We start from the raw sequence: 12,582 nt of genomic DNA on the forward strand, positions 1-12,582 counted from the left end.
TTTCCCCTCAGGCTTCCAACAGATGCCTATAACCAATAGAGGATTCTAAAGCAATTTCCAATGAGCTAAGAAACAGCTGAAGGGAGAGCCTGGCATCCGAGTTAGAGAAGTTAGACAAACGGTGGTGGTAAAGAGTGAGGAGTCAGACTTCCTGGGTTCAACTCCCTGCTCTGGTATTTACTATCAATCAGGTCTTGGGCAAGTTTCTTAATCCCACCACACCTGTTTGCCCATCTCTAAAATAGAGCAAATAATAACATCCACCTTATTCGGTTTTGATGATTAAATTAGGTGATCAATTTAAAGTGTTTACCGTAACACTTGGCCTATAGTAAGTGATCAATTAATGCCAGCTATTAAAAATAAAATAATAATAATAGATATCAACTTAAAGGCAGTTTTCCTGATAGTTGCTTTCTCAGAAACATTCAGATTAACATATACAGCAATACATATGTATATATGCACTAGCCAGAGATTCTCAATCCTAATACTACTGATATTTTGGACTCTATACACCCAAAACATCATAATAAAGAATTATTATTCTTCATTATAGGGGACTCTCCTGTGCATTGTAGGATGTTTAGCAGCATCCCTGACTTCTAACCACTATATAGAACTTTCACAGTTGTGAATCCAAAAATGTCTCCAGATATTGCTGAATATCTCATGGAGCAGCAAAATCCCCAGTATGAGAACAACTGTGGAGACCCATTAATAGCTGCTGTTAAGGACACACCATCTTCGTCATGTCATTCTTGCCTAAAGGTCCAGTCAACGGTGTTCACTGTGTGACTAAATGGTAAATAAATCACACCCCAAAATAGCCACCTTAAAATTATTTCTTCCTTTGATATTAATTCAACTTTTGTGAAGAGAGTGTTTGTCATGTTTACCTCTGCATTCTTACTGCTGGGCACACAATGGGCAATGAATGAATGAGGAATGATTGAATGACTGAATACACCTTTAAGTTTTTTTTTGTTTTGTTAAACAACTCTGGGCTGGCACAGTGGCTTAGGCCTGAAATGACAGCACTTTGGGAGGCCAATGTAGAAGAATTGCTTGAGCTCAGGAGTTTGAGACCAGCCTGGGCAGTATCGGGAACCCCTGTCCCTATAAAATAAATAAATAAATAAATAGATAGATAAATAAATAAATAAGCCAGGTGTGATGGAACAAGCTAGCTGCGGAGGCGGCAGGATTGCTTAAGCCTAGGAGGTCAAGGTTGCAGTGAGCTTCAATCATGCCACCATACTCTAGCCTGGACAACAGAGTGAGACCCTATCTCAAAATAAATAAATAAACAACTCTGAGTAGCATTTCAGTTTCCTCCCTCTTACACTCCAGTCAACACACAAAGGAGATAAAGAATGCTCACACTCCCACACACTCACATACTGTGAGGAACCATGGTCAAATAGGCCAAGCTGAGTCAAGCTCTCGGGAGCAAGGGAAGGCAGGAGCACCCCCGTTCCACAAAGCTTCGGGGTGTGGAGCCAAAAGCTGACCACAGATTATCTCCAGGATACAGTGCCAAGGACCTAGCTGGGAAAGTAGGTCCAAATAGGTCAGTAAGAAAGAATGCCTGCAGTTAATCCTGATATGAGAGGGGCAGATCCAGGGGAGTCATAGAGCAGGCAAAGAACAGAGGCTTAGAACAGAAAGTGGCCCAGCAAAATCCCACAGACAGGCTGGATTGTAGCATGTTTCAGATCCTCTGTGATGTGTTCATTTACAGGGTCCAAGATGGAATGAGACCCAGAGTCTGTCATTTATTCTTTGAATTAACTCTGCTAACTTCATGTTGATTACCGTTTTAACCAATATACCCTCTCTTCATCCAAGTTCATAATAAACATTCTGAACAAAACTTTTCCTTAGAAACTACTATTATTTCCCCAGTGGCCCATTAAATGAAGATATTTAGTTATGTAGAGAGCAGAGCAATTTAAATCCACTATGAAATAATACATGAATCACAAAGTTCAGCAAACAGAATTACCAAGTGAACATCATTTCAACTATTTTCATATGAACCAAAAAATGATGCAATTTTACTAGGTGATTCCATGATATTTCCAAAGCACACAAACGAGGATTCTTAAATCCCTAGTTATTTGCTACTGAGCTATAAATTGCTAAACAAATACACAGCTCTCTTTAGTCTTGTCATTTACACTCACTGTTTCCTATACACTCAGTGCACAAGTTAACCATTAGCTCAATTTTGATTCAACTACACCTTATTATTATTATTTTTTGGCTTTGTGCCCTTTATTATGCAAAGATAGGTAGAATTAGTGATGATAATAAAAGCTTATAGCGCCATGTGAGAAGTTTGTTCTAGGGCGTTGTGTTAGGAAAAGCTATATACTCCACTAAGGAAATAGAGGGCTTGGGGAGGGGAGGGTTTGGGAGGTATTGGAAAGGAAGTCAAGGTGAGAATAACTAGTAACATATCATGTCTCTCTTTTCACTTTCACTAGGAATCCTAGGCCAAATTTGAAACTCAAATCTAGGGGTTCATTTGCATACTTTTATGCCTGGTCATGATTTCTACTGTAGTTTTTATTTCTCTGGGCCTGATTTTTAATTCCTTATTTGTAGTTTACCATTTTATGGTCCGTGTTTATTTTAAGTCACCATAAATATGTTACAAAATGAGGAATGGTATGAATAAAAATTAAGTGGAACAATAATCACAATTGCATATTATATAAATGACTTTGTAAAACAAGAGGCAGGATCAGCATTAGTAATTAGTCAAAGAGCATAATGTAAAAGACATAAGCATTAGAAAGCTTGCAATTAGGCTGGGCATGGTGGCTCACGCCTGTAATCCCAGCACTTTGGGAGGCCGAGGCAGGCGGATCACAAGGTCAGGAGATACACACCATCCTGGCTAACATGGTGAAACCCCATCTCTACTAAAAAAATACAAAAAATTAGCTGGGCGTGGTGGCAGGTGCCTGTAGTCCCAGCTACTCAGGAGGCTGAGGCAGGAGAAAGGCGTGAACCCGGGAGGCGGAGCTTGTAGTGGGCCTAGATTGCGACACTGCACTCCAGCCTGGGAGACAGAGCAAGACTCCCTCTCAAAAAAAAAGAAAGTTCACAATTAGAGTCTTTTTTTTTTTTTTTTTTTTATTTTAGTTTTGAGGGCTTTCTGATTTTTAGGATTCCTGATGAAAACAAAGAATCCCTATTCAGGAGGCTAAGGTGGGAGGATCACTTGAGGGACCAGGAGTTCAAAGCCAGGAGTTGCAGCCTGGGCAACATAGCTAGACTCCTATCTCTTAAACATATACTCACACTCTCTCTCTCTCTCTCTCTCTCTCTCACACACACACACACACACACACACACACACACACACAGAGAATCCCTTTGGAGGGTTAATAATTTAAGGCTTTATCACTTTGCAGCTAGTTGAGGACTAGCTCACGTGTGTAGGATTAGGTACAGCAGAGGATGCTGGTAAGAAAAGACACAAAAAGGGCATGAGGGAGTGTCAAAGATCAACCACACTGTACGTTTTTAAAATGGGGTTGCTGCAGCCGCCAGGATCAGCCAGGGAGTAGTTTACGGTTTGTTTGTGCTGTTATATCAAACATGTCAATCATGGTCATTGCCCACTTACCGCCCTACTGAAGGGGAAGCCTAGCAGCCATGTTTTACCTCAGCAGGAGTCAGTCCTTGACCAGAGGGCAGTCAACTCTCACTTCCATCCTAGCCTAGGATAAACACAAAAGATTCGTGTGTTAGTTCATTCTTGCATTGAGACTAGTTCATTTACAAAGAAAACAAATTTAGTTGGCTCATAGTTATGCAGATTATGCAAGAAGCGTGGCACCCACATCTGCCTCTGGTAAGGGCCTCAGGAAGCTTCCAGTCACGGCAGAAGGCAAAAGGGGAGAATGGGAGGAAGAGCTGGGGGAGACACCACACTCGTAAACAACCAGATCTCTCATGAACTGAGCGACAACTCTCTCGTCATTGTGGGGACAGCACCAAGCCCTTCATAACGGATCTGCCCCCATGACTCAAACACCTCCCACCAGGCCCCTCCTCCAATGTTGTGGATTACATTTCAACATGATATTTAACGGGGACAAATATCCAAACTCTGTCATTCCATTCATGGCCTCTTAAATCCCTTGTCCTTCTCACATTGCAAAATACAATCACCCTTCCTCATAGTCCCCCAGTCTTAATACATTCCAGCATCAACTAAATCAAAAGTCCAAAGTTCAAAGTCTCATCAAGTCAAATGCCTTCTACCTAGAAGCTTGTAGAATCCAAAGCAATTTCTTTACTTCCAAGACACAATGGGGGTACAAGCATTGGGTAGACATTCTCAATCCAAAGGGGAGAAACCAGCTAAAAGGAAGGGGCTGCAGGCCCCACACGTCTGAAATGCAGCAGGACAGACATCAAATCTTAAAGTTCCAACATAATCTCCTTTGACTCCCTGTCCCACATCCAGGGCACGCTGGTGCAAGGGATGGGCTCCCAAGGCTTTGGGAAGCTCCACCCCTGTGACTTTGCAGGGTACAGTCCCCAAGGCTACTCTCAGAGGTTGAAGTTGAGTGCCTGTGGCTTTTCCAGGTTCAGGATGCAAGTCAGTGGCTATACCATTCTGGGGTCTAGAGGGCAGTAGCCCTCTTCCCACAGCCCCACTAGTCAGTGCTCCAGTGAACACTCTATGTGGGGACTCTAATTAATTTCCTCTTAGCACTGCCTTAGTAGAGTATCTGTCTGTGGGGGCTCACCCCCATGGTAGCCTTCCACCTGGGCACCCGGGTTTTTCTATACACCCTTTGAGTTCCAGGTGGAAGCTGCCAAATATCCTTCACTCCTGCATTCTGTGCACCTGCAGGCTTAACACCCTGTGGAAGCTACCAAGGCTTACAGCTTGTTCCCCCTGGAGCAGTGGCCTGAGCTGTACCTCGTGCCCTTTGAGCTGCAGCTGGAGCTGAAGCAGCTGGGATGTGGGAGCAGTGCTCTGATGCTGAACAGGGCAGCGAGGCCCTGGGTCTGGCCCCTGAAATCAGTCCTTCCTCCTTAGGCCTCTGGGCCTGTGATGGGAGGAGCTGCCTGGAAGATCTCTGAAATGCCTTTAAGCCCTTTTCCCATTGTCTTGGATATCAGCACTTGGCACCCTTTTAGTCACACAAATCTCTCTAGCAAGTGGTCATTCCACAGCATGCTTGGATTCTTTCTCTAGCACAGGTCCAGGTTGCAAATTTTCTAAACTTTTACACCCTGCTTTCCTTTTAAATGTAAGTTCCAGCTTTAAGTAATTCCTTTGCTTCTACATCTGATTACACGCAGTTACAATGAGCCAGGCCACATCTTGAACACTTTGCTGCTTACAAATTTCATCTTCCAGATACCCCAAGTCATCACTCCTAAGTTCAAACTTCCTTAGGACATGAACACAGTACAGCCAAGTTATTTGCTAGGGTGTAACACAGGTGACCTTTACTCCAATTCTCAATAACTTCTTCATTTCCATCTGAGACCTTATCAGCCTGCTTCACTGTCCATATTTCTATCAGCATTTGGTCACAACGATTTAACCAGTCTCTAAGGAGTTCCAAACTTTCCCTGATCTTCCTATCTTCCAAAATGTCCAAACTCTCACAACCTCTACCCATTATCCAGTTTTAAAGCTGCTTCTACATTTTCAGGTATCTTTATAGCAATGCCCCACTTCTTGGTATCAATTTTCTGTGTTACTCTATTCTTGCATTGCTATAAAGGAATACCTGAGACTGGGTAATCTATAAACAAAAGAAATTTAATTAGCTCATGGTTCTGCAGGTTGTACATGAAACATAGTGCTGGCATCTGCTTCTGGTGAGGCCTCAAGAAGCTTCCAATCATGGCTGAAGGCAAAGGGGGAGCAGGCAAATCACATGGCAAGAGTAGCAGCAAGAGAGGGAGGAGGCACCCCACTCTCTTAACCAGATTTCATATGAACTCAGAGCAAGAACTCACTCATTACCATGAGGACAGCACCAAGCCATCATGAGGAATCCATCCCATCACCCAAACATCTCCCACCAGGCCTCACCTCCAACACTGGGAATTACTTTTTTTTTTTCCTTGAGACAGAGTCTCGCTCTGTCACCCAGGCTTGAGGACAGTGGCGCAATCTCAGCTCACCACAACCTCTGCCTCCTGGGTTCAAGCCGTTCTCCCGCTTCAGCCTCCTGAGTAGCTAGGATTACAGGTGTGCACCACCATGCCTGGCGAATTTTTGTATTTTCAGTAGAGATGGGGTTTCATCATGTTGGCCAGGCTAGTCTTGAACCCCTGACCTCGTGATCCACCTGCCTTGGTCTCCCAAAGTGCTGAGATTACAGGCATGAGCCACCATGCCTGGCTGGGAATTATACTTCAACATGATATTTGGAGAGGGCAAACACCCAAATGATACCAAACATGCTATTTAGCCTAATTCAGCATCAGATTCTGAAAACGTGAGTGGACTCATTGCTGTAATAATATTGCTACTACAAAACTTTTCTATTATATCAGAACAGGCAAATCTGAGTTACATACAAATCTTATTTTTCTATTTTCTTGTTTTTTTCATTTCTTGGATAGATAATGCATGAACATAGTTCAGAATTCAAAAGAGACAGTGAAAAGCATGCTTCCCTCTCTCACCTATCTAGACCCTGTTTCAGTGACCCACTGAAGGCATCACTGTTTCTAGTGTCTAGTTAGCTTTCCAGAATTTTTCTATGAATTATAAAAATGTATAGTCTTACAAGCTTGAAAATTGAATAATCTTTTTTTCTTTTTCTTTAACCTGCTGCATCCAGTTAATTCAAAAGTCCTAAATTCTATTTCAAAAGATGTGTGCATTTTATCAATACTGTGTCAGCATCTTTACATGTCTCCCTGACTCTGTTAAAGAGGAGAGACACTTTCCATGGAGCTACCAGAGCAATTTTTTTCTATGTTGTGAAATACATTATAAAATATTAATATTATATAAAGACATATGTATAATATAAGATATATATATACATATACACATACAGCATACATGCTCTCTTAATCTGTTCTAGTTGCTATAACAAAATATCTTCAACCAGTATATTTATAAACAACGTGAATTTGTAATTCATAAACAACATAAATTTACTGTTTGCAGTTCTGGAGGTTGGGAAGTTCAAGATAAAGGTGCCAGTAAATTCAGTACCTGATGAAGGCTCCTTTCCACCATAGAAGATGGTATCTTCTATGTGTCCTCAAATAATAGAAGGAGCAAAACAAGTTCTCTTTTCTCAAGGCTCTTTTATATGGGCACTAGTCCCATTCATAAGAGCAGATCCCCTCATGACCTAATCACTTTCTAAATGTCTCACCTCTTAATACTATCATATTGGGTATTAGGTTCCAACACAGGAATTTGGGGGAATAACACCATTCAGACCATAGCACTCACAAAATGGTATATATGATTTACAGGTATATTTTATATAAGACAACGTTTCATATACCTATCACCCAGCTTACATCATAAAACATTACTAGCACTTGGGAAACCTACTTTATGCCCTTTTTTGGCTCACGTGTTTTGCTGCTCTGTTTTTAGGCACATACACATTAAGGATTATTTCTTCTTAAAGAATTGACTCCTTTATAATTATGTAATGCCACTCTTTATCCCTGATAACTTTCCTTGCTTTGAATTCTCCTCTATCTGAAATTGATATAGTGATTCCTGCTTTCTTCTTATTAGTGTCAGCATGGTATATCTTTCTTATCATTTACTTTTAATACATATGTCTTTGTATTTAAAGTGGGTTTCTTGTGGACAAAATATAATTCAAAATTGTTTCTTATCCTTTCTGACACTCTTTGTCCTTTAATTGGTGCATTTAGACCATTGATATTCAAAATGATTCTTGATATTGTTAAATTAATATCTACCTCTTTTGTTACTGTTTTCTATTTTTTGCCCTTGTTCCTTATTCCTATTGTGTCTTTTACTCTTTTACTTTTTTTGTAAGTATTTGTCTTTTACTCTTTTTCTGCCTTTTGTGGTTTTAATTGTGCATATTCTATGACTTTATTTTGCCACATTTCTTCTTGTGCCCTTTTTTGACAGCTTGCTTTTCACTCCTTCTACCCCAGAGTGATTGCTTTTCTAGATATTGAATTCTCCCATAGTCTTAGAATCAATTTATTGTACCCCAATAAAATAAACATATAGTTTTGCATGCTTTTGAAATTTTCATGAAGGGAATTACACTGATTGTGTGTTTTGTGACTTAACTTCTCAGTTCAAATTTGCTTTGATATTTGCCCATGTAGCAGTAAGACATTGATTATTCCTTTTCACTGCTGTATAATATTCCATTATGTGACAACACCTACCTTTCTTTAGCCATTCTTCTATCAATACACATTTCAATTGCTTGCAATTTTTAGGCTATTTCTAATAATATTCCTGTAAATATTCTTGTAAATATATTCTGATGCATGCATACAAGAGTTTGGCATAGTTTATATGTGAAGGAAAGGAATTTTAGGTTATGGACATGTACATCTTCAAATTTCCTGAGTAATATCAACCTTTGTTCCAAAGTGATAGACTAGCTTACACTTCCACCAACAGCACGCAAGGGTTCCTATTGTTCCATATTCTTGCAAACACTATAGATTTTAAAACACTACAGATTTTAAACTTGGCCAGGCATAATGGCTTAGGTCTGTAATCCCAGCACATTGGGAAGTCAAGGTGGGAGGATCACTTGAGCCCAGGAGTTTAAGACCAGCCTGAGTACTTTGTCTCTTACAAAAAAATTAGCCAGGTGTGGTGGTGGGCATCTGTAATCCCAGCTACTTGGGAGGCGGAGGCATTGATAGTAGCAGGAGGCAGACAAATTCCTAGGCAGATAGGGGTTGGTCTCTAGTGAAACCCAACCTTCAAACCAAAGACAGCTGGAAGGCTGAAAACTGGGCTGCTAGTTCTGCATACAGTCCATAATCTGGAGTGAGAACTTCCTCGATGCCTTTTAGCCAATCAAATGGTGTTTTATCCAGGCCCACTCATGGACAAATCAGGACACACTCCCCAACTCTGAGCCCATAAAAACCCCAGACTCAGCCACACATTGGGATTACCCTGCCTTCAGATAGGGGCTACCCACTTTTGGTCCTCTCTTCTGTTGAGAGTTGGTCTGTTGCTCAATAAAACTCTTCTCCACCTTGCTTACTCTCTGGTTGTGCCTATAACCTCATTCTTCTTGGATGTGGGACAAGAACCTGGGACCCACCAAACGCTGGGTGCAAAAGGAGCTCTAACACCATAGCCCTCAGTGCTCTGCTGGCACTGGGCAGCCACCCCACATGATAAGAAGCAGTGGCAGGGCCAGGCCAGCCCAGGAGCCTCAGGCCAGAGCAAGGTGGTAGGACCGAATGAGCTGTAACATGAATGAGCTGAAGCATGTTCCTGGCCAGCCCACTGAATGGCAGGCAGTGATATGCTCCCATTTGCCGGACCACAGGGGAAGAGCTGCAATCCTTCTCAGGGCCCAGACCTTGGGACTCCCTGAGCCAGAGTTATGACACACTGTAACATCCCCTTGCAGTCACAAGTGAAATTCAGGCAGAGGAGCTGCCAGCCACAGAGTTTTCCAGGTGGCAAAGTGGCACTGAAAGAATCCTATGTCAGCAGGAGGACTACTTGAGCCCAGGAGTTCAGAACCATGATGGTCAACATAGAGAGACTCCATCTCTACAAAAAAAATAAAAATAAAAATTAGCAGGGCATGATGCCATACACCTGTAATCCCAAGCTACCTGGGAAGTTGAGGTGAGAGGATCACCTGAGCCCAGTAGTGTGAGGCTGCAGTGAGCCATGATCATATCACTGCACTCCAGTCTGAGCCACAGAGTGAAACCTTGTCTCCTAAAAGAAAAAACTTTTGCCAGCTTCTAATAAGTACAATATGGTATCTCATTGGGATTTTCATTTTCATTTCCATGATGATAATGTGATCAAGCCATCTTTTCATGTCTCTCTTAAGTAGTGTTCTGGCTGCCTCCCACAAGTGTTTACTTATGCAGTCTTTATTATCATTCAGTTATAAGTATTTTCTAATTTATATTGTGATTTTCTCTTTAATCCATGGATTAATTTCTGAATGTATAGCATTTTAAAGGTATCTTTTTGTTACTGATTTCTAACTTAAATGCATTAATGTCACTAAACGTGTTCTATTTAGTATTCATTCTTTGAAAACTTTTAAGAATTTGTTATATGAATAAGTATATGGTCAATTTTCATATATGTCCATGTTTACTTAAAAAGAATGTGTATTCCCTAGTAATTGTATGACATCAGTTGAATAAACATATTTTGAGTTTCTACCAACTTCTAGGTCTTTTCTAGAGTTGATCACATGGCTTTTAAGAGCTCTTTGAACCTCAGAAACACAAAGATGAAGGTTGCACCTAACCTCATCATTTTGGCTGACATTTACCTTAAAATAAAACCCTTGGGGAAGAACATTGTAATTAACTTCTGAAAAAGAAGAGAAATTAGGATTAAGTAGAATTCAACTTCCAATAAAGGGGAAGTGAGAAGAGGAAGAAAATTAAACTTCTCTTAGCTCATAAGAGAAGGGGCAAAAATCAAACTTTACAATGGAAGTCTCAAACTTGATATTACCCATATTGTAGCCAAATTCCTTCAAAGTATGTCTGAAAATCCTCTTTTTCAACAGAAAATTGCTTGAAACATAATGGTATAAGGATTACAAAGGAAGAAACAAAACCACCATTCCCTCACATCTGTATGGTATGATATGATATGACATGATATGATATGATTACCTAAATAGAAGATACAGAAGAATCTACAAATGATTAGAATTAGTAACAGTATGGCAAATGTGTTGATTATAAGATTAATACACAAAATTGATACACAACAGCAACAAAAAGTTAGAAATGTGACATTTTAAAAAGACATATCCAGCCACTACATATCTTTTAGAATGGCCAAAATCCAAAACACCTACAACATCAAATAATGACAAGGATGTGCAACAACGGGAACTCCAGACACGACTGGTGGGAATGCAAATGGCACAGCCACTTTGGAAAACAATTTGGCAGTTTCTTACAAAACTAAACATACTCTTACCACATGATTCAGTAATCACATTCTTGATATCTACCCAAAGGAGTTGAAAACTTCTGTTCACATAAAACCCTGTACATGGGTATTTATAGCATCTCTATTAATAATTGCCAAAGCTTGGAAACAAGCAAAAACAAGCAAAACGTCCTTCAGTAGGTAAATGGATAAATAAAACTTCGGTACGTCTAGAAACTTAAATGCATTTCAGTAAGTGAAAGAAGCCAGTCGGAAAAAGCTATACTGTATTGGAATTATACAGTATAGCTTTTGAAAAAGACATTCTGAAAAAGGAAAAACTATGGAGACAAGAAAATGATCAGTGGTGACCAGAGACTGGGGTTGGGTGAAGGAGGGAGAGATGAATGGGTGGAGCACGGAGGAATTTTAGGGCAGTGAAACTATTCTGTATGATACCATTGTGGAGTCCTGAGGAGTAAGCAACAAAAGGCAAGAACCCCAGGTGAGGAAGAACAATGAACAATTGTTCTGAGAGATGACTAATCACAACAACATGAGGACACAACAATCCTCCTCGGCACAGTGACCTCAACTACTGGCACAATGATTGGTTCTGCATGTAGCCCCATTCAGCACTATAAAACTTCCCAATAAAACTTCCCTCTAGCACCTGCCTCTTTGCAGACAGCCCCTTCTCTGCTGCGGTGCCCATTGCATCCTTGCAGCATATTTTCATACTCTCTCTAACAAATATGCCTTTCTTTACCTATGACTGTCTTGGTAAACACCTTTACCACCTGTGACACTGACCCTAACTAGTCACTACCTGCAAAAACCATCATAGTGGACACATGTCTTATACATCTGTCAAAACCCATGAAATGTACAATACCAAGAATGAATCTTAACATAAACAACAGACTTAGGATGCTAATAATGTATAACTGTAGGTTCATTAATTGTAACAAATGTGTCACTCTGCTGCAGGATGCTGCTATGGGGAGTGTACCAATCAGAGTTCTCAAGAGGAATAGAATCAATGGGATATACATATATATACCTACATATATATATGTAACCCATTGATTCTATGCATATCCCATTAATTCTATTCCTCTAGAAAAACCCTCATAGGCCGGGCGCTGTGGCTCACGCCTGTAATCCCAGCACTTTGAGAGGTCGAGGCGGGCGGATCACGAGGTCAGGAGATCGAGACCATTCTGGCGAACACGGTGAAACCCCGTCTCTACTGAAAATACAAAAAAATTAGCCAGGCGTGGTGGCGGCGCCTGTAGTCCCAGCTACTCGGGAGGCTGAGGCAGGAGAATGGCGTGAACCCGGGAGGCGGAGCTTGCAGTGAGCCAAGATCGCGCCACTACACTCCAGCCCGGGCGACAGAGTGAGACTTCGTCTCAAAAAAAAAAAAAAAAAAGAAAAGAAAAACCCTT

Source organism: Chlorocebus sabaeus, chromosome 20, assembly GCF_047675955.1.
Source record: "Chlorocebus sabaeus isolate Y175 chromosome 20, mChlSab1.0.hap1, whole genome shotgun sequence".
In the NCBI taxonomy this organism is placed as follows: Eukaryota; Metazoa; Chordata; class Mammalia; order Primates; family Cercopithecidae; genus Chlorocebus; species Chlorocebus sabaeus.